We start from the raw sequence: 17271 nt of genomic DNA on the forward strand, positions 1-17271 counted from the left end.
GTAAAGTTCTTTTATCTTTTCTAGTTTTGAAACCTTTTTTAAATTCATATTCTGAAACAATCCCTATGAATGTTATCTGTGCATTTAATTTACACAATGAATTTCATCCCAGAAGAGGGTTGGACAATCCAGCATATACAAAAACTGTGATTTAATCTTTTTTCTCCTGTGTTGCTTTCAATGGCATTTTTGAGCCTCACCTGTCTCCATGAACACTATCACAATGCCATCAAGTTCCCCACTGTCACTTGTACCCAGAGGCTCATTTTGGGCCTTTTCTTATATTAGGCAGACTGATATGCAATGCAAGAAGCCCTTTCCATTTTTCTCTTTAGGAGTTCTTGAAGATCCCTTTGCAGAGGCTGCCTATGAAACACAGGTTGTCCTTAGTTTCTGTCTTTTTCTTTTCTGGATGCAGTTATTTGTCCTGTCAGTCTTCCCAGACTTTTAGTTTATGGGATAGTGTTGTAGCAAGAACACCGCTTTGTCCCAGTGATGAATATCCCCTGGCCAAATGGAGTGTCCTGTCAGATCTTAACAGTGGAGACTCTTTCTGTCCCCAGGTCATAAACTGACAGTTCTGGGACCTACTATCACATCCTTTGTAGCCAGCGACCTCCCCCTCCCCACACACCAGAAAAAAGGGGCAGAAAGGCAGGACAGAGGCCAGGCTCTCTTAGGCTATTGTTCTAGAGCCCAGGCAGTTTTCTGTGATTTTCCCCCCAGGTTTAGGGCTGGTGTCCTTGACTCACAGTGAGATGACCTGCAGCTGACAGGGGCCAGGATGAGGAACAGTGCTAGGAGTGCCAGCTCTGGGTTTAAAGACTGAAATCTTTTTGACCCTTTCCTCTGGTGTCTTGCTATCCTTGCACACCAGCAACGCCTTTGGCACCTTCCGCTTAGTTCCTGATGGTTGAGAATCCTGATCTTGCAACTTCATAAGTGCCCGTCCATACAGGATCCTTCATATACTTTACCCTGGCAGGCCTACTTCAACTTCCAAATTGTATAATAATCCAGAAAAACCATTCAAAGGTAAGATTGCATTACAGTAAACTGTCCTTCTCTTAGACAGGTTTATACCTATGCATGGCACATTCAGCCAAGCTCTCTGGGCTCCAAAGACTACTAGTAAGATCAATGCATGAAGGCCCACGTCTTAAAGGGCCAATAACAAATACAAAAAAAAAATGAAGACAGGATCACCAAAACCAGGGATGAGAGACAGGAACCTTTAAAACAGACAAACATGCATGTACAAATTTCTTCAATATGTTTCCCTAGAGATACCTATAGGATCGATGCAGTATTGGCTGAAGAACCCAGCATAATTCCATCTTAAGATTGGGAGCCATCTCGTCACAAGGTCATCAAAACACCATTTCTGTTTTAATGTAAAGTCCTAAGATTTCTATTTGGCCTGACCACACTTTGATGTTTTAAACTTGCTTGGAACTCCTGCCCATACTTTGAACTTACCTGTGCCTGACTTTCCCTGACCAGTTAACAACCCTCCCTGAAATCTCAGCTTCTCCTCATTAACTTTGATATTGGAATCTCAGTTTACTTCCTACCTTGAGCTATTAAGCCATGTAGATCATTAACCTGCTTTCTGCCCTTGTATCATGCTTGCCAGAACCCTGTCAACTGTAAGCTTCCAAGACACCCACTTTTCTAAATTTTTGTATTATAAAAACCTTCCTGCTCTTAGACCAGTCACTGTCCTCTGGCCCTGCATTTGGATGAGGTGGTCGCTGATCAGCTCTCTTGTGTACACAATATAAACTTGCTTTGATGATTTGATTTAAAATTGGAGTCAAGGGTCTTTTCTTTGTATCATAGGTTCAATATGGCCCTGTCTTAAGAGGAGCAGTAACAGATACAAACAAAACAGATGACCATAGGGAATTCCCAAGCCCACAGCCAACAAGCAGATCAGACCCTAGAACAGATCAGAAGACAGTAAATATCCCGAGGTTCCAGAGTTCCACTTATCGGTGACTTCTACACCAATAGTGCCATAGATGTCCACACCAAAAGGGACCAGTAGTTCCCATGAAGAGGAATCCAATATCTGTAATAAAGGGTCTCAGCCTGCCCACTGGGGACTTACCAACAATCACGGTGTTGCAACTTCACTTCGTTCTGTTTCCTTTTTCTTGAAGTGGACCAAGATGGAGCAACCTGCACCATTCAGGTTCAGGGAGAGAAGGTGGGAGTTCCCTGAAACAAAAGGAGCTTCAGCAGCTGCTGAGATGGTCCCTCAGTTTCCTCCTATACTCACAGAAGAGCTTCTCTTGTTTGATTCAAGGCAAACGCACTTGACTCCTATCTCTCCTGCAGTTGGTTTTCAGCAAGTTCGCCAGCAACCTTGCATCCTCAGCATGGAAGTGGGGTTCCTTGCAGAGCCAGGCCTGCCCAAGGAAGCTATAGCAGGGGCTGTTCTTGGGTCCCATATGGGAAGCCAAATTTGTTGCTGAAATCTCAGTCCTTTTCCCCCAATGCCAATCCAATAATAAGAACATGATTTGAGAAAAAAGGAAAAAGGTTTATTGCTTTGCTCGAAAAGGAGAAACACGGGGGACTCCAGCTTCAGAGTCTGTGATTCTGTCCATCCACAGGAACAGGGGGCTTTTAAAGAGGCGAGTCAAAGGTGTTCTTTGTTGGAGTTGCAATTCACTTATTAATTTGGAAGATAGTCATTTCTGAGATCTGATGTGACCATCCCCAAATCTGGGGCCTATGGTGGGTGTATACTCAGGGACAGACAACTCTGCCTAGAATGGGGAAGTAAGGCAATCCTATTTTCTCTGAAATTAGGCAGGGGGAGATTAAGGAGAAGGAGGGAGAGAGGAAGAGAAAGAAATATGTCCCATTTTAAAAATCATTTGCAGTGGCAGAGCAGCAAGGGCTGTGTTCAAAGCACAAAGTGGGCCCCTGATACATCAGGACTAAAGGCCATTCCTGTTATGATCTGGCTGAGAAGTTGTCTGCATTATGCCCATGTCCTGAGACTCTCTGTGAGGCTAATTTAAAAGGGATGGACTTCTTATTCTGGTGGAAGAAATGTCTAGGCAACATAGCATTCAGGTGATGGCATGGATATTACTGGTGGCTTTTAGCCAAATTGATTGTGATAATTAGGAGTAGAAAGCAGAGCAGAAAGATTTTAGGAACTTGGACTTAAAAGTTGGGAGCAAAACTGGGGCTAAGGAAGTTGCAAACATTAAAGACAAAGCCGGCACTGCCACTAAAGAAATACTAAAGACCTTGCCTGAGACAATGAGAAAGATGGCTTGAGGGCATCTCAAGAGCCGGAAGACCACACCCATCTCAGGCTCCAGGGAATAAAAGTCAAAATTCTCTTTAATAGAGACCAGTGGGGCATCCTTCTTGGATAAGGGGGTTTTTTCAAGTTGCTCAGCCACCCAGATGCTCAGAAGGTGCTTCAGCCAGGGTACTTGGAAGCTTGGCTACTGCTTGAGATGGCTGCAGACCTTGGCATCAACCACTTGGTGCTGGTTTGGCAGGGATGCAGGATGCTGGGGCTCAGGGGACAGGAGGTTTCCACCAAGATTTCAAAGGAAGGCCTGAGAGGCCAGGAAAAGTGCAGCATAGTCAGTCTCTGCGGGCAGCCCCTGAGAGGGCTTGGAGACTTGAGTGGAAGCCAAAGCTGCCGTGGAGAACCCTGGGATTAAGAAATGACAGTAACAGGGGACATTTTCTAGGAAAGTTGCAGGAATTGAGCAGAGATGAGCCAACAGAAAGGCCACTTGGGCTGCGATCAACAAGGCCACAGCGTTGGAGCTACACAAGCCCTTTGGAGGGGACATCATGCCATGTGCCCCAGATGCTGGATACTGAATTACAGAACATATTTGCCCAGAATTTTGGTCTTGCTTTGGTCCCATTCCTTCTTTCTATGCCCGATTTTTGTAAATGAAAAATGTTTACTCAGTGCCTTTATATACTGAATATTTGTAAATCGCTTTTAATTTTATAGGCGCTCACAAAGTGAGATCACCTTGAGTCTCAGAGAAGACTTTGGACATGAATTTTGACCAAATATCAGAACTCTTGAGATTATGGGGACTCTTGGGAGTGGATTAAATGTATTTTGCATTACCGGATGAGTGTAAGCTTTTGGGGTCCAGGGATAGAATGTTATGGTGTAGATGTGAGGTGTCCCCCAGAATCTCACAGATAAGACAATGCAAGAAAGTTCAGAGAAGAAATGATCTGGTTGTGAGAGCCTTAACCTAATCAGTGAATTAATCGCCTGAAGGAATTAAATGATTGGTAAATGGAGGAGGTGGGGCATTGGAGGCATAGCTTTGGGGTATATATTTGTATCTGGTGAATGGAGTCTCTTTCTGCTTCCTGGTCATTATGTGAGCTGCTTCCTTCTGTCACATTCTTCTGCCATGATGTTTAGCCTCATCTCCAGGCTTGAGCAATGGAGCCAGCCTTGTATGAGCCATCCTGAAACTATGAGCCCCCAAATAAAATTTTCCTCCTCTACAATTGTTCTGATTGGGTCTTTTAGTCAGAGCAATGAGAAAGCTGATTAAAACAATCCATAAATGGATTAATCCATTAAGGAGGTCAGAGTCCTTATGAACCAATCATCTCCCAAAGGCCCTGCTTCTGAACACTGCTGTTTGGGGAACAAGCCATTAACACATGACCTTTGGGGGAACATTCAAGATCCAAACCATAACAAACCACCTTCGCTATATCACATTTAGATGCAGAAACCACTGCTCTGCCTTTAGAAAAGATCCCTGCCATGTGCTCAGATGTCCATCAGGATTCCATTACAACCACCAGCACCTTCACCATCTCCACCACACAAGTGCACAGGAGTGGAACCCTCCCACGGAATTGCATCCATTTATTTTGGGTCCAGAGCAGAGAGTAGAAGAGACTAGAAATTGAACACCTTACAAAACAAAGTTAAGGACCCCAACTCACTACTCTATTCAAATTGTGGAGATAAGGACATGAATAACTTTGAGTGACTTGGACTGCAGAGGGAGGCTGCTCTTAGCTGAGGACTATGATCAGAGTGTGCCACTGGAGCTGAGGATTCTTCCACTGGCAAGGTAGTGACCTTCACATACCTGCAGCTTCCTTAGGTGCTCAGAAGCAGCATGAAGGATTCAAATCACAGAGCATGAGTCGGGTTGGTTCTGAGTAGCACTTTTAACCTGTGGGGTTTTTGTTTGTTTGTTTTATATATTTTATAGCTGTAGATGGACAGAATATCTTTATGTTTCTTTTTATGTGGTGCTGAGGATCGAACCCAGTATCTCAAACTTGCGAGGCAAGTGCTCTAACACTGAGTCACAATCTCAGCCCTAACCTGTAGTTTAAAAGTCTTCTCAAGGTGTCCACAAACTTTACAATAACCAGGTTACCCGATAGCATGAATGTTAACAATTAAGTGTCACTTATCCATCATACACATTGAGTCCAAATTTGTGGAGCTCTTTCTTTTTTAATAGTCACAGTGTTTCTACATGGGCAGTAACCCCTGAGACCAGCATCCCTGACTGTGCAAGAGTATTTGTGGGGAAGGCGACTGGTGCCTGTGCTTCTGCTCAGAGGAGACAGAGGGCAACAGGGAGGACAGCCCAATGCCACACCTGCTATTATTCTCAGGCCATTGGGTGCAGTTTACTCACACTTGTATGGAAATGATGTAGTAGCTACTTCTGGGGTATAAATTGGGTGTGGAAAGGGGGGATTTAATCTTTTATTCTATTCAATTTTATAAACACTGAACAAATTTTAATGATATATTAAAATACATATAATAAAATATATATTTGATAGATTGAACCCTGGTGATAAAACCTCATCCAGGACCTGAGAAGGATAGTCTCCATGGGGAGGGATGGAGTTAAACATGTCCCAGGATTTTGGAGTTTGGACATGGGAGAGCAGACTTTAGCTCCAACCCCCAACCCCCTGATTGTGACAATGCCTTTCCCCTGCTGGCCTAACCTATAGCCACCTGGTTTTAGACAGGGTGTAGGAATTCATCTTCTAACTCTCATCACTGCCACCCTGACCACCTGCATTGCCCCAGCCTTCCCAGTGCACCCCCTACTCTAGATCTTCACTGAAAATCCTGTGGCTGTGCATGAAGGACTGGATTTGTAAGGCTGTCAGCAGGAGAAGGTGTCCTGTTGGGGACCATCATCCTGCCCACACTGTGAGCCAGACCTGACTTCACAGAGCTGGTCCCTGAGCACCTGCTGATCCCAGGGCCCCAGAAACATGCTGGCCGTCCTAGCTCTCACCTGCTGCAGTGTCCAGCTGGTGAAGGAGGAAGACTGATCCCTGGTGCTGGAGAAGCAGGAGCAGGACAAGGAGAAGCTGCAGGAGGAGGGGAGAGGAAGGGCTCTGCTCAGCTGGTCCTGCGCCCTGAGGCCTGACTGGCAGAGGGCAAGACTCTCCAACCCCACACACTCTCCCAGCCTTGCTAATGTGGGTGTGAGGAGAGAAGTGCATTGATCATGTCTCCTGTTCAAGGATAACAAATTTCTAACCTTCACATTCTAACCTTTTCCATCTTCCATAAAATCTGGAAAAATAAAATCTGTATTTTTAAAGCTGAGAACCATAGTTCTAATCAACAGGTAGGAGAGCTTCCCTCTGAGAATAAGATCAGGATACTCAACTGGAAGGATGGGATCATTTGGGTTTATTTGATATTGCTGGATAGGGTAGAGAGGTATATGGGACTAAACAATGTGAAGAAAGTTAGCAATGGAGATCACCTTGGTAATAAATACTGTGAGTTACCTAATTTAATGTGTGTGAAGTGCTGAGACATATGCCTTGCTTACAGCAAATGCTCAGTAATTGTTTATCATCTTCATCATCACCATCATCATCCCAGCAGGATTTTATTTCTATTCCAGGCTTCCCATTTTGCAGGTGAAAAGACTAAGACCTAGAGAAAAAGGATGGGCTATCCCAAGGTCAAAAATCAGTTGAGGAACACTACTCAGAGTCTACAGGACCCTAATCCATGACTCCTTCTGAAACAAAAATCCCAGTGAGAAAAGCTTGGACTGAGTCCTATGCGGCCACCAGCTGAAGTTGAATCTCTCTCTCCAGTGTCCCCAGCCATGTGGTCAGTACTCCAAGGACTTCACCATGTCCGTGGCTCTTTCCAGGAGTCTCCCTCCCCCACTACCCTGAGGTCTCAGGTGACACTCCCTACCTCCTCGCAGCCACTACTGAAGTGACAAGGGGTAAACGTATTGCCAGTGTGGACCTAGTGAGATGGATGACTTCCTAGGGTCTTGGAAAATGGAAAAGTGCACAGAGAAGTCTGGTGCAAAAGGGACAGAGTTACCTATAAGGGCATGCTTTATGATGAAAGGCCAGGCACATGATGGAGCAGAGAAGTGGGCCACAGAAAGGAAAAAAACAACAGCTGTCAGAGATAATGACACCAGAGAGGGGGCAGGAGTCTAGAGCAAAGGAGACAGGGAGAGCAGAGCCACAAGACCACTCTCCAGCTTCACAAGGCCCAGCTGTTCTTCCCCCAAATGCTCCTTTGAATGACCCCAGTGTCCTGACAAGAATCCCCCAGTCTCAGGTTTCTCTGTGGGGCTTTTCCATTTCTTCCCTGCCCCTGCATCCTCCCCATTCATCTCACTCATCTTTCTTTGGCTTGAAGACAAAGAAACACCTCCATATGTTTAAAGATGTTTTGATGCAGGTGAGAGGCTGTTTGCTAATGATACAGGGTGTGTCCTGGCAGCCAAGGATATAAAGGCCATTGAGCACATGCAGGAATCTCATTGGCTTGTCAGCCAGTGTCTCTACTCCTCCCCTTACCTACCTACCTCTCACCTCAGCCCTTGACTTCACTCTGCCCCGTAGAGATGGCATTCTCCCCTCTCCATACCCAACACCTTCCCACAGAGACAAAGCTTATATATAATGTCAGTTCCAGGCACTTACAGAGTGGCATCAGCAATTCCATCCCAGTCAAAGGTTCCCTGGGCAGAGGCTCTAGTGAATGTAGTGTGGGTGTCAAACCCAATGGCTGAGGTCAAAGCTGCAGGATCTGGAAGTGATGGGTGGTGGGGGATAATGGGAAGTATTTTCAGTACACCATGCATTTCAGAGCTCAGGCTGTGGAGTTCAACCACATAGGTTCATATCCCAGAGTCCACCACTGCCAAGTCATTTAAGCTTATTACATCCTTGTTTCCTCCTCAACAAAAGGAGAATACTAATGGTACTTTACCATCTGTTGTTCTGCAGGTTGAGTTACTAACACCAGGACAGCCAGAATAGTATAAGCACACATCAGTGCACCATAGTAATGACCTATCACCAATTATCCTTGCTGGCAACCTAATGCTGGGTTCACAATATCTGACTACTCCAATAATTCAAGAAAATGACAAAGAAAGCACACAACCACACAGAATTACATTTTCAATAATCCAGAGACAGCTCTGCGACCTTAAGTGTTTTTGGAAAGAGAGAGAGCCACAGGAATTCTTCATTCTTATGTAGGGAACACACAAGGGGAGGTTCCATGGAACATTCTATCCCAAAAAGGGCAAAGGGGTAAGATTACATAGGAACAGGTGGTGTGGCTCAACCCTTCTGGGTCCAGCCTACTCCTAGGGCTAGGCTTGTTATCCCAGTGAGGGAAAAGCCCAAGTCAGGAGACATGGCATTGCTGCACCAGACTACAGTGATCTGTCACATCCCCATGGTGCATCAGGACTTAAAGATGCCTGCATTTGGACTGGCTCCCCACAATGACCCTTAACCCTTGTTATACTCTCAGCATGAATAATCCACCCCACAACAAACCTTGGCTCACTGCCATCTGACATTGCCCCACAGGCTGAGGAAAACCAGCAGTACATGTGCCTTTCTCAGAAAGCCCCTGACATTTCCTCCTTCTGCTTTTAGCCTTTGTTCCAGATTCTCCCTGATCTATCTCCTGAGGTGGGGTGTCCTGTGTGCTGCAGAGAGTTGCCCCCGGTGAGTTCAGCAGATGTGGCACCTTAGTGATCTTCCAGAAGGACAAAGCATATTCTCTCCAAGAGGAATGGATCTCAATCCCTGGAGGGGGCAGGAACTTTTCCAGACTTATTCCTTCCTTAAGCGCTCTGCCTCAGCATTAGAGATAAGGGCTGCTCCCCAGACACTCCACCTATGAATCTTTAGAGCTCTTTTTCCCCCAACAGATTATCACTGTTAGTGTTAATAATTCCTCTTCTTAAACATTGATTGCCTCTACTTCCTCATATTAAACATTGCCATTCCTCTGTGGTTTGAGTCTCGTGACTGGACCTAGGCTGACACCACTGCTCTACAAATCATTATTCTGTATTATTTTGGCACAGCCAGTGAGTAATTCACACAGATGCCCCTTCCCAATGCATACTTCTCAGTCTTCCCTAAAACTGTCAGTAAGGCAAGCATAGTTGTGCACACCTGTAAGCTCAGTGATTTGGGAGGGTGAGGTAGGAGGATCACAAGTTCAAGACCAGCCTCAGCAACTTAGTGAGGCCCTAAGGAAGTAAGCATGACCCCGTCTCAAAAATAAATAAATATTGTTATAGGACTAGCAGTGTAGCTCAGTGGTAAAGTGCCTATGGGTTCAGTTCCCAGTATCAAAAAAAAAAAAAAAAATTAACAAAAAGTAAAACCATGGGGTTGTAACTCAGTGGTAGAGAACTTGCCTAGCATGTTGAAGGCAATTGGTTTGGTACTTAGCACCACATAAAAATAAATAAAATAAAGGTATTATGTCCATATACAACTCAAAAATCATATTAAAAAAAAGTTAAATCGTGGACTGGGGCTGTAGCTTGGTGGCAAAGAGCTTGCCTAGCATGTGCAAAGCCCTATGTTTGATACTTAGAATCACATAAAAATAAAATAAAATAATTTTTAAAAGTAAAACCATGTAATTAGATATTACCCAATATTTCCCATAAGACTAGTACACTGCACATGAGATCACCTGAACAGATAAATATTATTGCCCCTGTACACCTAATCCAGGATGCTGATTCAGGAGCCTGAGGAGCACTCTTCTTTTCCCTTGGAGTTCTCACAATTGGTCTTGAAAAACTGATTCAAGATTCTTTGTTGTTGTTGTTGTTTTTTTTTTTAAAAAAAAGAATTCTTTCTGGGTCTCATATCAAGAAGACTCAGTTAGTCCTTCTAGAACTCTTCTCTAAACCAGTACTTTTCAATTACACATGATTTTGTCCATCAGTGGAACATTTGGCACTTTCTGAAGGCAAATTTGGCTATTACAACTGGTGGAGGATGTTATTCATCCAGTGAACCAGGTTTGTAACTCCAACCAATCTACATAGCACAGGGCAACTGACCATAGTGAAGAACTATCTGGCCAAAATGACAGTCATGATCAGAGTAAGAAACTTCACAGAATTTCGTCTGGCCAGTGTCCGTTTCCATTTGGTGAACACATTTCCATTACCCACACACATAACACAATTTCAACAGTGGTCAGCTTTATTGTGTACATGTTCATCATAGCCCAGGAATGGAACTTATTTGCACAGAAAATGGGAACTCACTAAGAACAGTGAGGACTCTCATCATCCTGGCTCTCCCCCCTGACCCAGCACTCCCACTTTCCTCTTACCAGGTCTATTCTCTTCCTCTAACTCCAAGATTCACTCCTCTTGGCTGAAAACCATTATTCTTATCCAAAGTAAATAAGTAAAAGCATTCAGTGCTTGAAGCTGTCAAACATGAATGGCAATACAAAGTGACCCAGTCCTAAGCAATGGATGATCAGAAAAAAATGGAAAGGACCAGACACTAAATGGATGGTTTATAACCAATTATTGTGATTTCTGACTGTAAAATTAATTTATACTGATCATACACCATTTGAAAAGTAACAATATATAAATAACAAAATTAACTTACATGTACATTAACAACTTCAAGATAATTAGTGTGGGTGACATCAGGAAGGTAGCCAAGTGGGAGCGCTTCAGCTTCATCCAGCCTCTCCCATACAAATTCACCCTGCAAATATCCACCCCATTCATAATAGCTCCCCTCCCTTGAGAATCAATTGAACAAAAGAGATGAAAGACTTCTACAGGGAAAACTACAGAACACTAAAGAATGAAATATAAGAAGGCCTTAGAAGATGGAAAGATCTCCCATGCTCTTAGATAGGCAAAATTAATGGCCATATTACCAAAAGCACTACACAGATTCAATGTGATACCAATTAAAATCCCAGTGTCTTGGGCTGGGGTTGAGGCTCAGTGGTAGAGCACAAGTCTAGCATGCATGAGGCACCATGTTCAATCCTCAGCACCACATTAAAATAAATAAGTAATATATTGTATGGTATTGTTTCCATATACAACTAAAAATTAATAATAATCCAATACCATACCTCACAGATTTAGAAAAAGCAATCATGAAATAAATTTGGAAAAATAAGAGACCCAGAATAACCAAATGAATTCTTAGCAAGAATGAAGCAGGAGGCATCACAACACCAGACCTTAAACTATACTACAAGCCACAGTACCAAAAACAGCATGGTATGGACACCAAAACAGACATGTAGACCAATGGTACGAATAGAGGACACAGAGACTAACCCACATAAATACAATTGACAAAGGTGCCCAAAACACACATTGAAGAAAAGATGGCCTCTTCACCAAATGGTGCTGGGGAAACTGGATATTCATATGCAGCAAAATGAAATTGAGCCCTTATCTCTCTCTATGCACAAAATTCAACTCAAAGTGATTAAGAACCTAGGACTTAGATCAGAGACCCTATGCCTATGAGAAGAAAAGGTAGGTCCAAATCTTCATCACGTCAGATTAGGCCCCGACTTCCTTAACAAGACTCCTAAGCACAAGAAACAAAACTAAGAATTAATTAATGGGATGGATTCACTTAAAAGCTCCTTCTCAGTAAAAGAAACAATCAATGAAGTAAAGAGAAAGCCTACCATATGGGAGAAAATTTTTACCACACACACATCAGATAGAGCACTAATCTCCAGGATATATAAAGAACTCAATAAACTTAACACCAAAAAAAAAAAAAAAAAACCCAATCAATAAATGGCTTAGGAGACTAAACGGACACTTCTCAGAAGAAGATATACAATTGATTAACAAATATATGAAAAATGCTTAACATCACTTGTAATTAGAGAAATTTAAATCAAAGGTATAATCTCATCTCACTCCAGTCACAATAGCAGTTATCAAGAATACAAACAACAATAAACGTTGGTGATGTTGTGAGGGGAAAGGCACACTCATACATTGCTAGTGGACTCCAAATTTGCAACCAATCTGGAAAATACTATGTAGATTCCTTTAAAAACTTGGAATGGAACCACCATTTGACCCACCTATCCCACCCTTGGTCTATACCCAAAGGACTTTAAAACAACACACTACAGTGACACAGCCATATCAATGTTTATAGCAGCACAATTCACAATAGCCAAACTGTGGAACCAATCTAGAGGCCTTTCAATAGATGAATGGATAAAGAAACCATGGTATTGTATATATACACAATGGAATATTGCTCAACAATAAAAGAGAATAAAATTATGGCATTGGGAGTAAATGGATTGTATTAGAGAATATCATACTAAGCAAAGTAAGCCAATCCCCCAAAAAACGAAAGGCCAAATGTTTTCTCTGATAAGTGGGTAAGAATCCAAAGTGGGGGGCTGGGGCATGTGATGAGTGGAGGAACATGGGAGGGGAGGGGCAAGGGAATAGGAAAGATGCTGGAATGAGACAGACATCACTACCCTAGGTCCATGTAGGATGCACAAATGGTGTGACCCTACTTTGTGTTCAATCAGAGAAAATAAAATTGTGATCCATTTGTTTACAATGAATCAAAGGGCATTCTGCTGACATCTATAACTGATTAGAACAAATAAATAAAATAAACTTAGGACTACAAAAACTTAAAAACATAAGAAAAAAAAGCAGGATTGAAACAGTGCGAGAAATGGTTTGCTTTTCCTATGCTGTCCTTTCCCCCAATTGACACGAAACCACACACAGCCCATCCCCCTACACACAGGGTTTCTACAGTGGAAAATGTGAGGTGGAGGTGGACATTCAGCTTCACCACCATTCTGGAGCCCTTCACAAGAGGCAGACCTCTGTCTTGCCTCCCACCCCCCCCCCACACACACACACAAAACAAAAAACAACAAAAAAAAAAAAACAGAGAGCACTTGCAGAAGTGGATCAACTGGAGAAACTATAAAGAAACAAAGAGGAGCTCACAGCAAAAGATGTGCAGATCTTGGTGGTTGCCCTTTGCTGTGGCTCAGGGAACACTGTAAAATTCTGACCTATGTAGGGCAGCTGTGGCAATCCTGGGCATGGAACTAATGGTCCAACAGCTGTAGCAGAGAGACCAATCCAGATAGTCTGATGGGACTTTATGAACAGGATGCCTGTTGGAAAACCTCACAGAATAAAGTTAACTAGGAAGATTGGAATAAATATACATATTTCAAGCATTATAGTGTCCATGACAAATACACCCAATAGTATCTGTCCACTTTTTAAAAATTAAAGCCTCAATTAGAAATAAAAGAGAGCCAGGTGTGGTGGTGCATGCCTGGAATCCAAGCAGGTCTGGAGGCTGACGCAGGAGGATTGCAAATTCAAAGCCAGCTTCAGCAATTTAGTGAGGCCCTAAGTAAGCAACTTAGTGAGACCCTCTTGCTACATAAAATATAAAAAGGGCTGGGTATGTGGCTCAGTTGTTAAGCACCCCTGAGTTCAATCTCTGCTACCATCCATCCACCAGTATCCCCAAATTTATATTTTTTTCCACAACACATGACTAAACCAGTCAGAATCACTCCAGATGTATTAGCCGGGCATGAAATAATCACACAAAGACAGAGAAAATACCTTTTTCTTTGGGTTCTGTGATGGGTCCTCTGACTCAGCTCTCACAAAGGGGGAAAGGCAGTCAAGAAAGAGAAGGAGCACACCTCAAACCTGGTTTTATGGGGGAGGCTGTTCAAAAGAACATTCCACCCATATAAGGCAGAGGGGTAATGTTACAAGGGGCAGCCCACTCCCAAAGCTGTGCTCCTCTGCTGAGTGGAAATGGGGATCCACCTGCCTCCTGGTCAGGGAAGCCAGTCTCCACATTCCCATCTCTCAAAGCTAGGGGGCGCTCAGCTCCCATGTGGCAGCTCCCAACATATATTCACATTTAACAATCAAACAATTAAAAATATAGCCTATAGACTGCATGAATTATCTCCCCCATGCAAGCCTGCATCCTCTGGTATTAGCCACACATTCAAGATAAAAAATTTTATGGGATTATTTGTTATCCTCCCAGGAGTCTTAACACAATTTCAACACATGTACTGGGAATGTATTGTCCACCGGAAATTCTCTTACTTTTACATTCACAATGAATACTGTCACATTCTTGTTGAGAAAAGTTGTACCGGTTTGCACTCCTACTATAGTTGTTGTGGGACAAACGAGACAAGGCACCGAAGACAACAGGAAACAGTTTTATTTGGCCACAGCCAGGTTCAGAGGGCACAGCTTTTGCTATAATCAATCAATCCCCTGAACCCCGAGTCCAGGCCGCCTCAGAATTTTACACCCAGCATGTAAGGGGAGGGGCTCAGAAGTTCACATAAAAACAGCCTTCCCTTTCACTGCCTTGGGCAAACCAACCCCCAAGGACAACACCCCAGAAAGGGAGAGCTTCTTATCCCCTTTCTTTCCTGCCCCTGCCAGCTGCCACCAGGGAGCCCAGTTGCAACTTATCTGAAAAATGTAGACATCTCTGTGAAGCCCAGCTCAAGGCCAGAGGCCTTGTTTGCACATTTCCACAAAGCACCACACTGGATATGCTTGTGAAAAACTAGTAAGAGGGTGTCCAACACCTGGAGTGCTGGTACCCTTCCCCTCCCCCTGCACAGCCAGTGGCCAAGCAAAACAGGGCAACAGGAAAATGGAAAGTCCACCCACACTGAACTCCCCTGCAGAGACTCTTTTGCTGACAGTCCTAAAATCAGCCACTGGGAAGATTTCTGAAGAAGCCCAGCCAAGACCCCTCTGTGGAGAAAGGGGGGTGCCACCACATAGTAACAGTTTCAACTTCTCTTGCCAATGCTCCACTTAACATTTACAAGTTTTTACAAAATGTTGCCCTTGATGAAATGATACACTTTTAATTTATCAATTTGCACAGCAATTCCTTCTAGGAAATTGTGTAGAGGTTTATACATGCATGGTTATTGCAACTTTCTCATTTGTTAAAGTAACTAACAGGAGACCATCTTTATAAACAGCTGGTTGCTTATAAATCTAACAATCATTCCATGGATTGCTATGCAGAGCTAAAAAGAAAATCACCTGTATAATGTGCTATTCTAGAAGGACTTTCAAGAAGATTTTAAGATATAAATTGAACACTTTATTTCATTTATATTTTCTATTTGTTAGAATTTCTATTAATGGGGCTGGGGATGTGGCTCAAGCAGTAGCGCCCCCACCTGGCATGCATGCCGCCCGGGTTCAATGCTCAGTACCACATACAAACAAAGATTTGTGTCTGCCGAAAACTAAAAAATAAATATTAAAAGATTATTTTAAAAAAGAATTTCTATTAAATTTGGGGCAGCTGCAACAGATTAGATCATAATGTCTGCAAGAAATGGAAGTGAAGAAAACAACTAAGATAATGAATAGTATGATCAGATATATTGATCAAGGTGTCCATCACAGACACATGACATTGAAAACCATGATGGCATTTGCATTGGGAAAGTAAAGATAATGGACTCGCCCTTAAAGTAACAAGTGTAGATATAAATAATTGCATTTTATGAAGCATGGTGAACTGATATCCAGCCTGCTACAATGAGGTAATAAAGTTACTCTTCCAAGAACTGTTCCTTATATTCTCCGCCTTTCTTTAATGAAGCTGTACATCCTTGCCCTTGGAGCAATGTGGAAATCACAGTACAGTGTAGTGCCTCTTGCATGTGTACTGTCCTAAACCATCAGTTGAGTCTTCAGACCAACAAGGGCTGCGGCTCAGAGCTAAGAAACAAAGCCACAAGGCAGCACCAGCATATAGATCAAAAGTCCTGTTCCTACTGAAGCAGGTTTAATCACAGGTAACATCTCTACCTGAATGTCCCTTCTTAAAGAATCATTTGTCTGCAAGAGGGGAGGCAATGAGACCTAACAGGAAGTGTCAGTGTGTGCATCATGATAATTTCCCCCCACATACTCAGCCCATCACAACTATATCATGAAAATGCAGGTCAGGAGCCAACACCCTCGCTGGCCACTGGAGAGGCCAGCTCAGCTCCAACAGGTATAAAGACACGGGAGAAGACACCAAAGCCAAAGATCAGGAGAGTGAGGCCAATGCAGTGCCAATGCAGAGCAACATCCAGTAAAGGAGAGAGGGCCTGAAGGGATGAGACTGAGTAGGAAAAAGGAACCTGCTAGCAGAGGTCAAGTACAGGAGAAGGGAGGAAAAGGCTCAAGAGGAGAAGCCCAGAGACTGCCTCCTCAATTCTGGAGACCTTGACCTCTGGCCAATGTTCCAGGCCCTTCTCTGCCTCAGGGCAGGCTGCCTCCTTCAGGGAATATTTTTTATTCTCTCTTACTCAACCTTATAGAGACTATGGGCTGACATATCCAGAAACAAAAATTAATCTGAAAAGGCTCACGAGAAACAAATCAGCAGGCCACAAGTAAACACCATAAAAAGTACTCTGCATTGCATTATTGTTCTAAGCCTTTTCAGGGGACTTTGCCTTTATGAGAACAGTATTTGTGTATCAATTCAAAAATACAAATTTCTGTAGTTTTTTTCATGAAAATAAAAGACATAAACTGAGAGAGCAGTTTACACGGGTTCATATTTGCTTTGAAGATAAGCATTAATACATCGACACAGGTCTCCTTTTCCTAGTGAGGACAGTGTTTCCATAACCTAGTCCAAGTATTAGTCATCAACTTGGGTGATTCTGCAGTGTTAATCAACCAAAGGTATAGTCAGATTAGAACAAGAACATGGTCCCATTATGCAGGGTGGGGCGAAGGAGCTCATGAGGATGCCCTCCTCCTTGTCCACCACTTCTGCTCCCTTCCATAGCTCCTGGAGGTGCTTGTGTACTCCTTAGGTGAAGACATGGTACCTATTTTGTTAAGAGGCAGC

General features: G+C 43.2%; 1 long non-coding RNA gene across 3 annotated transcripts in view; it reads right to left on the reverse strand.

Moving 5' to 3' along the window:
• The window catches only part of LOC114095954 (uncharacterized), a 288590-nt gene that overhangs the window by 249416 nt on the left and 21903 nt on the right, over positions 1-17271 (reverse strand). The window lies entirely within an intron of this gene.

The sequence above is a fragment of the Marmota flaviventris genome, chromosome 6 (genome assembly GCF_047511675.1).
Source record: "Marmota flaviventris isolate mMarFla1 chromosome 6, mMarFla1.hap1, whole genome shotgun sequence".
Classification (NCBI taxonomy): domain Eukaryota; kingdom Metazoa; phylum Chordata; class Mammalia; order Rodentia; family Sciuridae; genus Marmota; species Marmota flaviventris.